Source organism: Rhinopithecus bieti, unplaced genomic scaffold, assembly GCF_001698545.2.
Source record: "Rhinopithecus bieti isolate Rb0 unplaced genomic scaffold, ASM169854v2 scaffold_32081, whole genome shotgun sequence".
Lineage (NCBI taxonomy): Eukaryota > Metazoa > Chordata > Mammalia > Primates > Cercopithecidae > Rhinopithecus > Rhinopithecus bieti.
In genome coordinates this window covers 3930073-3945404 of record NW_016814436.1, presented here as the reverse complement: position 1 = coordinate 3945404, position 15332 = coordinate 3930073, and the positions used below count along the sequence as shown (strand labels likewise).

At 48.9% G+C, this 15332-nt stretch overlaps 1 long non-coding RNA gene across 1 annotated transcript; it reads right to left on the bottom strand.

The window, feature by feature from the left end:
* Positions 1 to 12875: 12875 nt before the first annotated feature.
* On the bottom strand, positions 12876 to 14808 carry LOC108514493 (uncharacterized). Its single transcript, XR_001881225.1, has 2 exons — positions 14738 to 14808; positions 12876 to 13404 (listed from the first exon to the last, which is right to left on the bottom strand). It is a non-coding gene; the product is annotated as an uncharacterized LOC108514493 (long non-coding RNA).
* Between the last annotated feature and the right edge of the window lie 524 nt (positions 14809 to 15332).

Genomic DNA, 15332 nt, shown 5'->3' with positions numbered 1-15332 from the left:
TTCATCTGAACAATGCCTGCTCTGCCCCCAGCTCGGCTGCCGGCCCCCACCTGGCTCAGGTGGTCTCCTCCATGCTGCCTCTCCCAGCATCTCTGGCTCTGCAGCGCATCTTTGGACTCTGAAAGCAGAACTGAAGGGTTGATGACATGGAGTCCCCAGAGCCAGGAGCCCAGAGTAACTGTGCCCAATGAGCCGCCTCCCACCTCCCAGAAGCTCCTCCTGGGAACTCGGCAGGAGCAGAGGGTTGGCAGCAGCAGTGAGAGCAGTGAGGACCTGGTACTGCACGCTGGCTGCTGAAGCTGTGACTGGCCCAGAGCACTCAGGAAGGGACCCTGTGGCTGCTGCAGGGCACCCATGCAGGGACCCAGGCCAAGACCATGCAGAGGAGTGTGGCTGTGGGCCTGCTCCAGCAGAAGCTTGCTCGGGAGTCTGCACTTGAGGATGGTGGTCTACGGGCCACCTCAGCACCTTCACTCCCATCCTGGGACCATCACCCCACAGAGTGCAATGCACTGTACCAGCCTAAGTGCCCCTGGAAAGGCCTCTGCTGGGTCACAACCAGCCTCACACTCAGGCTGTGTCTGTGCATATGAGTGTGTGCCTAAGGCGTGGACATCCTATGTGCACTGTGTTTGGGGTGTGATATGGTTTGGCTCTGCGACCCCACCCAAATCTCATCTCAAATTATAATCCCTATGTGTCGGGGGAGGGGCTTGATGGGAGGTGATTGAATCATGGGGGCCGACTACCCCTTGCTGGGAGTTCTCACAAGATCTGATGGTTTAAAAGTGTTTGGCAGTTACCCCTCACACCCTCTTGCTGCCGTGAAAGACGTACCTTGCTTCCCCTTTGCCTTCCACCATACCTGTAAGTTTCCTGAGGCTTCCCCAGCCATGCAGAACTGTGAGTCAATTAAACCTCTTTCCTTTGTAAACCACCCAGTCTCAGGTGGTTCTTTAGAGCAGTGTGAAAATGGACTAACGCAGGGTGCATGTGAGTGTATGTATTGGCTTGGCTTGGATTAGGGAGGAAATGTAAGGAAATCTACTCAGAAAATGTTTCTAAACATTCTTGTCACCAGATGCCCCCGGTCATCACAGTCCTCTTAAAAGTCACTGTAGGTAAAAAGTTCCGCCCCGTGAATAGTTGTTTCATGTTATCGAATAAGAAGGGAGACAAGCTGGGGCACTCACTGGGAGCTTGCTGGGCTGGGGCCAGCATACAGCAGCTTCCCGGCAAGCCTGTGAGTGCTGAGAGCACCATGCACACGTGCCCACCACACGGCAGCCCAGCTCCCGGCGCCAGCCACCTGCACTCGATGCCACAGACTCACAGTGATTATCCTAGCACTCTGGAGGCCGGAAGTCTAAGGGGTTTCCCTGGGCCAAAATCAAGGTGTGGGCAGAGTTGCATCCTTCTGAGGGCTTCGGGAGGCCCTCAGCTCCCGGGGGGTAGAATTGGTTCGGGGGTAGAATTGGTTCCAATGCAGTTATCTTGTTGCCGGAGGCTGCGGCCTTCCTTGCCTGGGAGCCCCTTCCATTTTCAAAACCAGCACCCAGCAGGTTTAGTCTCTCTCACCCCTCCCTCCTGCAAAAATGTTTGTGATTATGTTGGACCCACCCAGATAAGCCGGGAGAATCTCCCACTCAAGGCCAGCTGATTACTAACCCGATTCCACCTGCAACCTCAACTCCCTGTAACACTGTGTAACCAAACACGCTCACAGGCTCTAGGGATCACGACAGGGCTGCCTTGGGGGCTGTTACTCTCCTGATCACACCAACAATCACCCCTCCCTAGCAAGACATTTCTCTTTTGCACCCAGTAGCCTTAAAAAATGGCTGAAGAGCAGAGCTTTGAATCCCATTGATCTAGGCCTCTCAGCACCTACTACGTACCCTGAGCTCAGTAATTTCCTCAGAATCTTCCATCTAACCCAACAGGCCCATGCTGAACACACACACAGGTGGGGTGTCCCAGCAGGTACAGGAGAAGAAGATGGCCCACTTGCCTCTTGGGGGGCCGTGAGCCAGAGCCCTGGGTGTGAACCATGCCCAGGATCCCCACCACAGGCAAAGGCCGCCACCCTATGCCCTGCTTGCTTGGATTCAGAGTGGTGGTAACAACCATGCCTGTCAGGCCGAGCTGTCAAAACCATCACGTGAGAACACATCCACAGGCTGCTGGGCCAGAGAGCAGTTTTGGAAATGTTTCTATTTCCGTATAGTTTATGAATCCAGTTGGGAAGGGCCTTTGGATGGTCGATTCCTGGTCCACGGCGGTGGAAGAAGAGGTGAACACCGGCCTTTGCAGCCTCCCCAGTTCATCCTCCCCACACCCGATGAGGCTCCGAGAGGTTGGGTTGCCACCCAGGCCACAGGTGGAGACTTGGATTGGAAGAGACGCTGCTTCACTCCAGCACGCAGACGCTGCTGGGTGAGGAGGTGAGAGCTTGCAGGAGCTCCAGGGTCCCAGGACTGAAGGGTCTTTTTTCCTTGTTCCTGGGGTGCACTCTAGATACAGAAGCGATGCTATCAGGCTTTGCCCCACGTTCCCTCATCACCTACCAGCTGGATTCCCAGGGACTTGTCTGCGAAATAGAATCACACCACACTTATTTGGAGGAGCTGAAAGGTACAGCCAGACTGTGATGTGATGAATACCTTAATCTACAGATTCCAGGCTGGGAGCTGGAAGCCTTCACCCAGAGAGGGCTCTTGGGGTGGAGTCCGCCCTGCCTGAGGATGTTGGGAGCCTTCTGCCAGGCTGAAATCCCGGGATCAGAGCTTCAGGCCAGGCTCCGTCTCATAGGAGATATTTTGGACACCTAAATCCCAGCTACATCCCAATGTCCCCGAAATAACCACCAGCTAGCACTTCTGAAAGTGCTGGCTGTTCTGTTTCCAATCAAACTGCCGCCATCTGACAGCTGGCCCGGAGGAGGAGGCTGTGGGAGCGTTCCGGGTCTCGTGGATCCAGGTCCACTTGCCACAAATCCCTGGAAGCCTTTGAGCCCCGTTTTCCACATCAGATTTATAAGGACCCCAATGGTACAATGGGGTTTCTGAAAACTGAATTTAAAATAATCCAGACCTTTTTGAACAGCTTTGCCATTTAAAGCTTCCAATGAATGATGCACCGTGATGGGGGAAGGGAAGGTGGGGCTGCCAGGAGCACCCACCCACCTCTGAAGGCCAGGCTTGCCCTGGTCCATCTGGGCACCAGCTGCTCTCTGACCTGGGATGTTTGTTTTCTCCCCTACCCATTCGCCCCCTCCACTGGGCAGCTTTCAAGATAAGCCTCAGCCCTCAACTGCAAACTCAACTCCTCGGCAAACTGCCTTGACTCCCCGGCCGACAGATGCCGCGTCCCTTCTCTGTGTTAATACCTGCAGTTCAGGGCCAGGCTCATGCCTGTGATCCCAGGGCTTTGGGAGGCTCAGGCGGGAGGATTGCTTGAGCCCAGGAGTTTAAGATCAGCCTGGGTAACATAGAGACCCCATCTCTAACAAAAAAGAAAAAAAATCTGCAATTCATCCATTGTATCTTATTCCATAATTTTTCTTATTCTGTTCATTCTCTGTGTTCTCTCCTCTGCTAGATATGTCTCACCCCTCACCTGTCTTCACCTCCCTCTCTCCTCCCATCCTCCCTCCCCTTCTAATCTCTCTCTCTCTGTTTCTCTTTCTCTTGCCATCTCTCTCTGTTCCTCTATTTATGTCTCTCTCTCTCTCTTTGTCTACACACACACACAGAGCACTGGGCTTTACATGGGCAGCTCAAGAGGCTGACACAGCCCCAGTCACCCCTTCCCCAGGACTCACCCAGTTTCCCTTACCCTCAGCCCTGTGGGCACTTCCCATGTGGTAGCGTGGAATATCAAAACAACGTGTACCCAAGGGTTGAGACTAAATAAAATTAACTTGCATCTGCTCCCATCAGGGGCGCTCCTGAGTGAAACTGACAGTTTCTTCTTCCTATGAATGTCTTCAGGTGCAGAACACACAGTGACCACTAGTGGGGATGTAGAGTCACCGCCAGCATCTGTTCCGGGGCACCCGCAGTATTATCCACCATTGCTATTGTACATCAGGGCAAATAAGGCACAGTGAAGAAGGAAAATAATACCTTAAATAATACCTTAGTATTAGTATAGTAGTATACCTAAGTATACTACATAGCAGTATATCATAGTAGTAGTATACCTAAGGTATTATTTGAGTATTTTTGAGCACATGGACATTTGAGAAATGCCCTGGGGACCCCTGGGGTCAGCAGACCAGACTCAGAAGGTTGCTGCCCTAAAGACAGGGTTGGTTTCTCTGCTTTTACACGGGCCCTCTCAGTTCATTTCCCCCTGGAAATATGCCACAGGCTTCTTATCCAGAGAGAATAAAGTGCCACAGCACTGTGTCCAGGCAACTCTCATGCCTTCCTGCCCCAGCATCCCGTCACCGCTGTACTCATCTCTCTCCAACACCGGACGCCAGTGTTCCTTCAGTCCCTTCAGCGTGCTGCATTTGCTCCAGGTGAAGACCCTCATCCTGCTATTCTCTAACCGAGCACGCTTTGCTCAGACTTCTCCCCACTTGGCTCCTCCTTCCACAAAGAAGCCTTTCCTGTCCTTGCATGCTCCTCCTACCCAGTCTCATTGCCTGATTTTGTTGTCATTGCAGCACTTGTCACATCAGAAGTTTAGTACTGGTTTGTGTGCATGTTGATTTTCCGTCTCTCCACTAAAATATAAGGTCCACGAGGGCAGGGATTCCTTCTCTCCAGGTAACTGCTGCGTCCTCAGTGCTGCAAACTGTGGGAGACCCTATTGGGTCCTCAGCAGACTTCTATGTGGTCATCATAAGCCAAGATGGAGGCTGGAGGTGAGGAGCCTCGTGGAGGGGAAGGGACGGTGTGCCACCAACCCCTCATCCTTCCCTTCTTCCTGCTGACACCTGAGTGGGAGTGGACGGGCCAGTCCAAGCAGATCTTACAGCCTAGGGGATGTGGAGCCTGGGGCATGGGGAAGCAGGATGCTGGAAGTTCTGGCAAGTGGCAATAGTTTAAATAGTTTAAAATGAAGGTGCAAGTTAGGTCAGGATTTCCTCTTCTGGTAAGGACAGACTAGGCAATTATGACCAATTCTCCAACTGAACACAATAAAATATTTGGGCAAAATATCTTCTTAAAATTGGTTACAGAACTAATAAGATAGTGAAAATGTATAGGCCAGAATCACAGGAAAATGGGGGCCAAGCCTTCCACGTGTGGCTGCTTTACTCCTGGGGGCACTTTGCTGATACCACGGGGATCAATGGAGAAGCCAAAAGACAGCAGTGCTTTCACAGCCATGTGGGGTCCCAGACAACAGGGAAAGCCCCAGTGAGGCCCCCTGGTTTTAGTTGAGACACCGAAGGGCTGAATGTGAGGAGTGGTGAGGAACTAGAGCAGACAAACCTTCTCAGGAAATGGATGTGACATCTTATTATCTCAACACCTGAGGTTGAGTTGAGACGATTTAGACCTCAAGCGCTAAAAAGCAATGGAAAGAAATGTAAGTCATCTCTGAAAGAAGATAATGTCATTCTAAGGCTTAATTGATTCTTCCAAACAACTTTTAAAACACAACATTGGGCATAATAACCATGCATACAAGGAGTCAAAACAATATGAACGAAACCAGCACAAACAACAGACAATAGAAGTAATCACAGGGACTCTAGCTATTGGAGTCATCAACACATACTTCTAAATAACTATGTTTATAACGTTCAAGGAGATAAAGGAAAAATTAGAAATTTCAGTACATCAATGAAAATTCCTTTTTAAAATGGAAATTCTAACACTGAAAAATCAAATCAGCAGAATAAAATTAAGTGGATGGATTTAAAAGCATAATCTGCTGAAAAGAAAATTAATGAAATAGAAAGTCAAAATAAAATGTCTGGAATAAAAAAATAGAGCTACAACATGATGGGAAACATAGAAGAATGGGCATGAAGTAGAAAAGACACAAGGAACAGGTTTAAGAGCCTTGTAATTGCAGCCCCAAAAGGAGCTGGGAGACTAGGTAGGTCAGAAAGAAAACATGAAAAGGTAATGGCTGAGAAATTTTAAAGCTGATGAAAGACTTCAAGCACAGAAGCAAGGAACCTTATAACTCCTATCAAACAACAAACAAACAAATACATAAAAGAAAACCCCCACCAAGCTATATCAGAGCAAAACTACTGATAACCATAAAGAAAGAGGATTTTTTTAATTAGAGAAAAAGACATATTATCTTCAAAGAGCAACTGTTAAAATAATAGCTACTTCTCAACAGCAACAATAAAAACTAAAACACAATGAATGATATCAAGTGCTGAAAAGGAAATAAGGGCCAACCAAGAATGTTATATCCAGTGAAAATATTCTTTTAAAATTAAGGTTATGTAAAGAGAATTTTCATACAAACAAAATGGAGAATTTATCACCAATGATCACACTAAAGGAAATACTAAAGATTGTTCTATAGGCAGAACAAAAATGATCCCAGGTGAAAGGTAAGAGATGCAAAATATACAAGGAACAAAATGAGTGTGTGTGTGTGTGTGTGTGTGTGTGTGTGAAAATAATGCCTCATTGGGCTGAAAATAGACAGAGAATTAAAATATACAACAGCAATGCCATACAAGAAGAACATGATAAATGGACCTCATGTGTTTTTAAGCCCTTAATTGTCCAGAAAGAGGGTAAAATAACAACAAAAAAATTTAACTTTAATAAGTCAAGAATGCTTATTGCAATATTCAGGGCAACCACTAAAAGAATGTTCAAATAGTCTAAAACTTTCAAGTTAATGGTAGTAAATAATAAAATACATAACCCATAAAACGCAATCTGGGAGAGAAAGAGAAAACAAAATAGGGGAAATTGAGACAAATAGGAAACACGTCATATATTTAAACCCAAATGGTCATTCATGACATCAAGTCATTACATCAAATGCATAAGCACTCACGTCTCCAGTTAAATATGAAGACTCTGCTGCATTTAAAAAAAAGCAAGACTTGGCCAGGCGCAGTGGCTCACGCCTGTAATTCCAGCCCTTTGGGAGGCCGAGGTGGGTGAATCACGAGGTCAGGAGATCAAGACCATCCTGGCTAACACGGTGAAACTCTGTCTCTACTAAAAGTATAGAAAAGTTAGCCGGGCGTGGTGGTGGGTGCCTGTACTCTCAGCTACTAGAGAGGCTGAGGCAGGAGAGTGTTGTGAACCCGGGAGGCAGAGCTTGCAGTGAGCTGAGATCATGCCACTGCACTCCAGCCTGGGCAACAGAGCGAGACTCCGTCTCAAAAAAAAAAAAAAAAAAAATTGATAGAACTATAAGGAGAGATAAACAAACCCACAGTCAATTGGGATCTCTTAATACATGTCTTAGTAACTGATAGAACAAGCAGAAAAATAAAATCAGTCAAGATAGAGGAAATTTGAAGAACATGAATAACAAAATGGAACTAAGAAATATATATAGAATATACTACCCAACAAATAAACTATATTTTCAGGAACTCACATCAAACACCTGCAAAATTGCATGACATGTTGGAGCATCAACAAAGCCTTCACAGCTCTCAAAGGGAAGAAACGATGTCAAGTCTTTTCCACTATGACAATTCTAGAAAATGAGAATCAACCGTCTCACTTTTGGCAGAGCCTGGGAGGAAGCCATGGCCACCCTAGGATGGAATGGGAAGAAATCCGCCAAAGGCTGCATGTGGCCTGCAGGATCCCTGCAGAACTGCTGGGCACTCCAGATGCAGATGGCACCTGCACTCAGTCATAAGCTCTTCCCAGTGTGTGCCAGCAAGAAGGGCGGGGCCGAGGGGAGCCACCTGGATGGTGCAGCCCAGTGACAGACAGCTGGAGAGGACGAGACCAAAATGCAGTCGCCTCCCCAGGCCTCTGCGCACGGCAATCAAGAGCGCCCTTCCCATTCTCAAGAACAAGGTAAGAATCCACTGACTGGGAAAGTGGAGGAACGGAGGCCATTTGCCATCGGCTGAGGGGCAGGAAAAGTCCTCAGCCCAGAATCCCATAAGGCAAAGATGTGATTCCCCCTTCTGGAGGAGAGAAAGAAAACCTTCTCCTTCCTAAGACCTGTCACAGACACCAGGCAGAGTTCGCCTGCCACAGGGGAGGGGCCGGAGGGCCAGAATGCGGCAAGGGCCTCAGTCCAAGCTCTCTCCAGTGGTCAGTGGGGGTGACCCAAGCAGAGGGACAGGGCGGTGGCAACAATACCTCTTTGGGCTCTCAGATGCAGGGCTATCTCCTTAGAGGTCTCTCTCCGATCCCTCAAAATAGCCCTCGGTCCCCGGACTCCCTTCTGTCCCTACAATGTCATGAAATCATTCTGACCATTCACCTGTTGCCCCTTTCCTGTCCGCAGCCTCTGCTGGAACAAGACCCAGAGTGCAAGGACTTACCTGGTGTCCCGTCTGTCCCCTGAGACAGGCTCTACAACCACCTCATGAATGAAGGCCTGGGAACTGCCACTACCTACCACGAAAGGGCCAGTTATTAGGTGCCTACTGTTTGCCAGGCATTGGATTTGCACCTTAACCCACACAAGGACCCCATGAGATCAGTATTTTTATTTGAATTTGTAGAAGAAGGAACTAGGGCTCAGGGGGGCTGGCACAGCTGCTGTGTGGAGAACTGAACCCTGCACCTGGCCTCGCCTCCGGCCCCGCAGACCTGCAGAAGCTCCTATGTTGCCCTGCCTCTTCTGGGAGAAGAGAGGACCTGGGTGGGGCTCATGATTCATCACACTAAGAGTCGTCGCTGTGGCTCCCCAGACGGGGCCTGCAACCCACACCTTGGGCATGAGGGCAAGACAGCCCCGGGGAGGTCCCGGCCCAGGCCAGCCCCAGCACCCCTGCCTCCTCACTGTGGTTCGGGGCCCCTTCCCAGCCTCACAGAGAGGTTGCTTCCTGAGAGAGCACACACAGCCCTTAGTGTTCCCAAGCCAAGGCCCTGCCCCAGTTCCCTTAAGAGCACCCCCTCCTAGTGCCCAGTCGGAGCCAGGGTAAGCAGTCACCGCCGCTGCCTCTCAATCAGCCACGACAGACAGCCTCACTGGCCTCCTGGCATAAGACCACAATTAGCAGACCCGAGTTTACAATCTAAATAAACTCCTCTTTAATGAGAATACTTTTCCTTTCATTATTTTATGGGCAGCCAGTTAGAGCCACTTAGTAAAAATCATTTTAAATAGCAATAAGGTTACTGCTGCTGGTGGGGGGTGATGAAGGCCGTGGGCCCTGAGCATCCCGTCAATGCTTTGAACTTGACGGGAAGAACCAGGCCTCCTTGAGCAGCCCCCTGCATGCTAGGGAGGGTCTAAGGCCAAGGATGCCAGCAGAGGCAACCCAGAGAAAGCGGGGAGCCCAGGAACAACAGGGCCGGAAGCGCAGTGAGAGGACAGCCAACCCGTCTTCTGCCCCCACAGTCCAGCTGGGGAGAGACGCTTGGGGAGAGGAGGGGCCCCATAGATGACCACGTCAGAGCCAAGGCCTGGGAAAAGCAGGAGGAGGAGGAAGGGGACAGAGGCCTCGTTGGTGGTGGCAGTGTCCTGTGGCAGGGCACTTCCTCACCCCAACTACAGTAGCAATGTAACGGCCCCAGCGTTCATGGGCGCTCACATTCAGGTACCTCTTCTCTGCACCAGGCGGGCTCTGAGCCCTCCATGCAACACCTCATTGGAGGCCTGCAACAACCCTTTGGGGTGGGGAGTGAGAAGATTTCCCTCTCACAAAGGAGGAAGTGAGGCACAGAGAAGTATAAAAGTAGAACGTTAAATCCACCCCGAGGGCAAGTTAAGGTGGAAGAGGATCTGGGATCTCTACGTCGTCCTGCCCTGCGTCAGTGTCCAGAGGACCCCGGGGACCCCAGAGAGACCACACCGTCCACAGGGACAAGCCAGGCAAAGGGACGCTTGAGCAAAGCTAGGGGTTTACTCCAAGTTTCACATGATCTTCTGTAGAGCCTGCCCTTTACAGACGTGGGGTGGGGTTGTGGGGGTTAGAGCTTCAGACACGCATAACTCCCTCCTCCCAGCCCCATCCGCAGAAGCAGCGCCACGGCCAGAATCCAGAGATGTGGGCTTGAAGAGGGAGCTTGGACAGCCCTGGACAGGCAGCACCTTGAGGACCAGGACAGGCAGGAACTCGGACCCAAGTGGGAACAAGCTGCTGCCCATGGGAAGAGAACCCCGGACCACTCTCAGGGCGGCTATTGCTTCCTCACTGGGCCCCCTGTCCTCAAGTCACAGAACCCTGGTTTGAAAGCAGCGCCCAGGCCAGGCGTGGTGGCCCATGCCTATACTCCCAACATTTTGAGAGGCTGAGGCAGGTGGATCACTTGAGGTCAAGAGTTCAAGACCAGCTTGGCCAACATGGCAAAACCCCGTCTCTACTAAAAATACAAAAATTAGCCGGGCATGGTGGCGCATGCCTGTAATCCCAGCTACTCGGGAGGCTGAGGCAGGAGAATCACTTGAACCTAGGAGGCGGAGGTTGCAGTGAGCCAAGACCGTGCCACTGCACCCCAGCCTGGGCAACAGAGCGAGACTCTGTCTCCAAAGCAAAGCAAAGCAGGCAGTGACCACCCTCAAAGTGCAGTCAGGAAAGGGGACAGGCAAGTTGGACCCCAGTCAAGTGTGCTGGCCACAGCATGCTTCTCAGTGACCTTCAGTGCCAAGATTGTGGAGAGGAGACACATGCAGATTCTGACCCACAGATTCTATGACCATTACAAGGTAGTTCTTGCCTAATGCCAGGATGTTCAGGGCTTTCTGTTACATGACAGCAGATAACAAGAAAAGTCGCCAACGACGTGATGATTTCTGATATGGTTTGGTTCTGTGTCCCCACGCAAATCTCACCTTGAATTGTAATAATCCCCACGTGTTGTGGGAGGGACCTTGTGGGAGGTAATTGAATCGCGGGGGCAGGTTTTTCCAGTGCTGTTCTCGTGATAGTGAATAAGTCACCAGATCTGAAGTTTTTTATAAAGGGGAGTTCCCCTGCATACGCTCTCTCTTGCCTGCCGCTGTGTAAGACGCCCCTTTACTCTTCATCTTCTGCCATGATTATGAGGCCTCCCCAGCCATGTGGAACTGTGAATCCATTAAACCTGTTTCCTTTATAAATTATCCAGTCTCAGGGATGTCTCTATTAGTAACATGAGAGCCAGCGAATACAATTTCTGAATGGCAGGATTTTCTTTTTTTTTTTTTGAGATGGTTTCTGTCACCCAGGCAGTGAGTGGCCTCTGCCTCCTGGGTTCCGGCTATTCTCCTGCCTCAGCTTCCTGGGTAGCTGGGATTACAGGCACATGCCACCACGCCCGGCTAATTTTTTTGTATTTTTAGTAGAGACAGGGTTTCACCATGTTGGCCAGGCTGGTCTCGAACTCCTGACCTCAGGTGATCCGCCCACCTTGGCCTCCCAAAGTGCTGGGATTACAGGCATGAGCCACTGTGCCCGGCCTGAATTTTTAAATAATTAGTAGCAAGCATTTATATGTCACAACAGAACCATTACTTATTACAAATGCTCTTACTGCTACGTCGTGCTCTACACCACAAAGCTGATTTCACCCAAGTTACACCTCTCAAAATCCACATTTTCATATTCTGAGTTTGCTTAAAATCAGGTGCAGTGGCATGAGATTGGCATCCCCCTGGAGGCAGTCAGTCCGGGGCCAAGGGGAGCGGCCTACAGAATCATACCCTGGGTGGACATTGTATTGCTGATGAGGACAAATTGACCAGTTTGGCAATCCATGCAGCCTTGGTTCTCCAGATAATTGTTTATGTTCCAAACCATTTTGTACCATGCTCAGCCAGACAAAAGCTTCATGCCTCTGCCAGTTTGGGTATGCAGGGCCTAATTTCCTGAAAAATCAGTTTGGCCGGCTGGTGTATGGCAATGCCCTTCCAAGGGAGAGCTCTCCAGGCTTCTGTTATTCAAGAAACACTGTCACTCAGCTCTGGAATATCACCCTAATTAAAAACCTCTCTGCTCCAAATAGCTCCCTTTACTTAAGGCTGTTTCTTTTCATAATCACACACACACACACACACACACACACACACACACACACACACGACAAAAAAAGCTGCTACGAAGTCACTTTTTTTATACAAGACCCATATGTCTGAACTCTACCCTGTTAATGAGGCCTACCCAAAAACAAAACACAGAACCCTAAATGGTATAAATCTGTGAGTTCTTAGAATGACAATAAATATCACCAAAGTATGTTTACCAATACATGTCTTAATAGGCCAGGTGCAATAAAGAGATACATGAGGATCATCAGGAGATTTGATAAATAAGCTCAAAATAAAGGAACCAAGTGCAAATGGACTTGCTTTATGTCTCAAGGCATTTTTCTGCAGGCTTTCAAGAGCAGAAAGCAGCAAGGCTGAAATCTAAGACAGCATGCCTAAAAGCATGGGCTATGAACTCAGGCGCCGTGGCCGGTTCAACTCCTCCTCCTTGTGGCTGCATGGCCTTGGGCAGGTTACAGAACCATCTGTACCGAGGGACTGAATCCTAGGACCGTGTGATGATTCCACGAGACAACCTATGCAAGGCTCTGAGCAGACAGCCCGGCTCACAATAAGCACGCAATGAATATTAGCTGGTAACGATCTCATCCCATTTCACATTTAGCCAGCAGGGAGAGAGCGCCCCTATCCTGGAGCAACCCAGCCAGCGCTGTGCCAGAACCAGCTTGCACCGACTCTTCCAGGATCAGCATTCAGCAGCATGGCTGTGGTTGCTTGAAACAGCCCATAGTGGGAGTGTTTACACCAAGAAAATCAGCAAATGCCATCAATCAAGACCGTTTTGTTTTTCTCACGGAGTGGCTGTTAAACATTCACTAGCACATCCCCGGGCCCAAGAGAAGAAAGATGAATGGGAACCACGTAAAGGACAACAAGGGATGGGATGGGAGAGGAGTATGGCTTAGATGATGTGATCTTCGAATGTCATTCACTCCTTCTTCAAGCCTATTGGATGCCGTGTAGTGCAGGGAAGGGCGTGGGCTGCAGAGCCGGAGCTGGATTTGAATTCTCTCATTTCAGGGATGGGAGATCTGAGGCCCACACTGACGCTAGACCTGCTCAAGATGAGAGAGTTACAGGTGGCAGAGACAGGGCTCAAACTCAGCTGCTCTCACTGCTTGGCGGCCTCTCACCTCATCAAGGGGCCAGTCTCATCAGCTCACCCCCACCCTGAAGTCAAAGTCTAAACAGTGCGATTCACTGTTGCAGTGGTGTGTCTGGGAGGCAGTCTTACAGCGTATGCTCCCTCAGTTGTACTTCTGGTCTTGAGCTTTGTGTCTTTCTGTAAAACTAAACCAAACAATAAACACTTGAAGCCCCCAATGAGCCCATGTTGTTAAACCCTATTGGAAAACAGGTTTTCTTAAAAAAAGAGAAGAAGGTCAGGCGCAGTGGCTCATGCCTGTAATCCCAGCACTTTGGGAGGCCAAGGCAGGCAGATCACCTGAGGTCAGGAGTTCGAGACCAGCCTGGCCAACATGGGGAAACCCCATCTCTACTGAAAATACAATAATTAGCCAGGCGTGGTGGCACACACCTGTAATCCCAGCTACTCGGGAGGCCGAGGCAGGAGAATTGCTCGAACCTGGGAGACAGAGATGGCAGTGAGTCGAGATCACAACACTGCACTTCAGCCTGGGTGACAGAGTAAGACTCTGTCCCAAAAAAATAAAAGAAGATGAAGAAAAAAGCTTACATTGATGTCCCCATACATTTGCACAAGCTACAGAACTTGGTTCTTTTATTTTCATTTGGAAACAAGTTGAAACAGCCCTCCAAATTAAGAAAACAACTTCACAAATTCAAGTTTTGTGTTCTCTTATTTCAGAAATATTCATGGCCTCAATATGTCTCTCCTAAGTACTTATATAAAAACATTTTCTCTTCCATTTGCCAATTTTTAAAGATTTTTTCACTCTACTTACAACAAAGCAATCATTTCAAATTAATTAAGTTTTCATTAAAATGTATTATTGTAATGTCCCAGGTACTGAATAGTGATTTTGTGTTCTGAGAGAACAAGCCTGAAAGAAAAATATTATAACTTTTGCAAGTAGACAATTTCAACCCAATTCCTTCCTCTGGCATGAAGCACAGGGGGTTTGCATACAGTAGGTTGAGAGAATAACTAGCAATAATAATTATCAGTGACATGAATCAGGAGAGTACATTTACAGAGGACTTTCAGAAGTGCACAGCTATTTTGCATATGTTATTCCATTTCGTTCCAAGCATCGTTCCATGTAGACCTGTTTATCTCTCTTTTTTATTTTTATTGAGAAAACCAAGACCCAGAAATGTGAGGTCACTCACCAAAGGTCACACAGTCTCAAGATGCAGAGCTGTCATTTGACCCTGAGTCTTTCCACCTCCAGATGCACCTGAGTGTGGAGTGTGCAGGGGGAGGTGGGGTCTGGGTCCCAGAAGGAGCTGAGGATCTCCTCACTCTCCCTTCCTGACTTGTTTATTCTCCTTTCGAAGCACGGTTATTTTCTTTGCAAGACCAACGAGCTCGATTCAAAATCAGAGTCATTTTAACGTTTTAAAAACATCAAGTAGAGCTTAGAAAATTCAAGCACTAGAGGGAAAAAGAATTCTCAAGTTATTTAGAAAGAAAATTTACCTTGATTCTGAGGGTCCTTGAGCTTTCTGCTTTTGCTCCTTTTTTGGGCTATGCTGAGTGGGGCCGTGGCTGTGGTGGGAAATCGAGAGCTGCATGAGATGTCTAGATGCTTCTTAGCCCCTCAGTGCCACAGAGAAAAGAGGAAAACACTCATCTGGATGATCCGTGTCTTGCAGACTCAGTCTCAAACCCTTTGGGGTGAGAATTCTGAGGCCTGGGGGCATTTATGAGGGAAGCCACACAGAGCGTTGGCCAGCGGGACGAACAAAGGAAGCCAAACCGGGCTCTTTGGTGCAAAAATAAAATAAATTCCTATTTGTTGATATGGTTTGGCTCTGTGTCCCCACCCAGATCTCAAGTTGAATAGCAATCCCTAACGCTGGGGGAGGGACTGAGTGGGAGGGGCTTGGATCATGTAGGTGGAGTTCCATTTGCTGTTCTCATGATAGTGAATGAGTTCTCGTGAGATCCAGTGGTTTAAGGGTGTGCGGTACTTTCCTCCTCATGTGCTCTCTCTGTCTCTGTCCTGCCACCGTATGAAGAAGGTTCTTGCTTCCCCTTTGCCTTCTACCATAATTGTAAGTTTCCTGAGGCC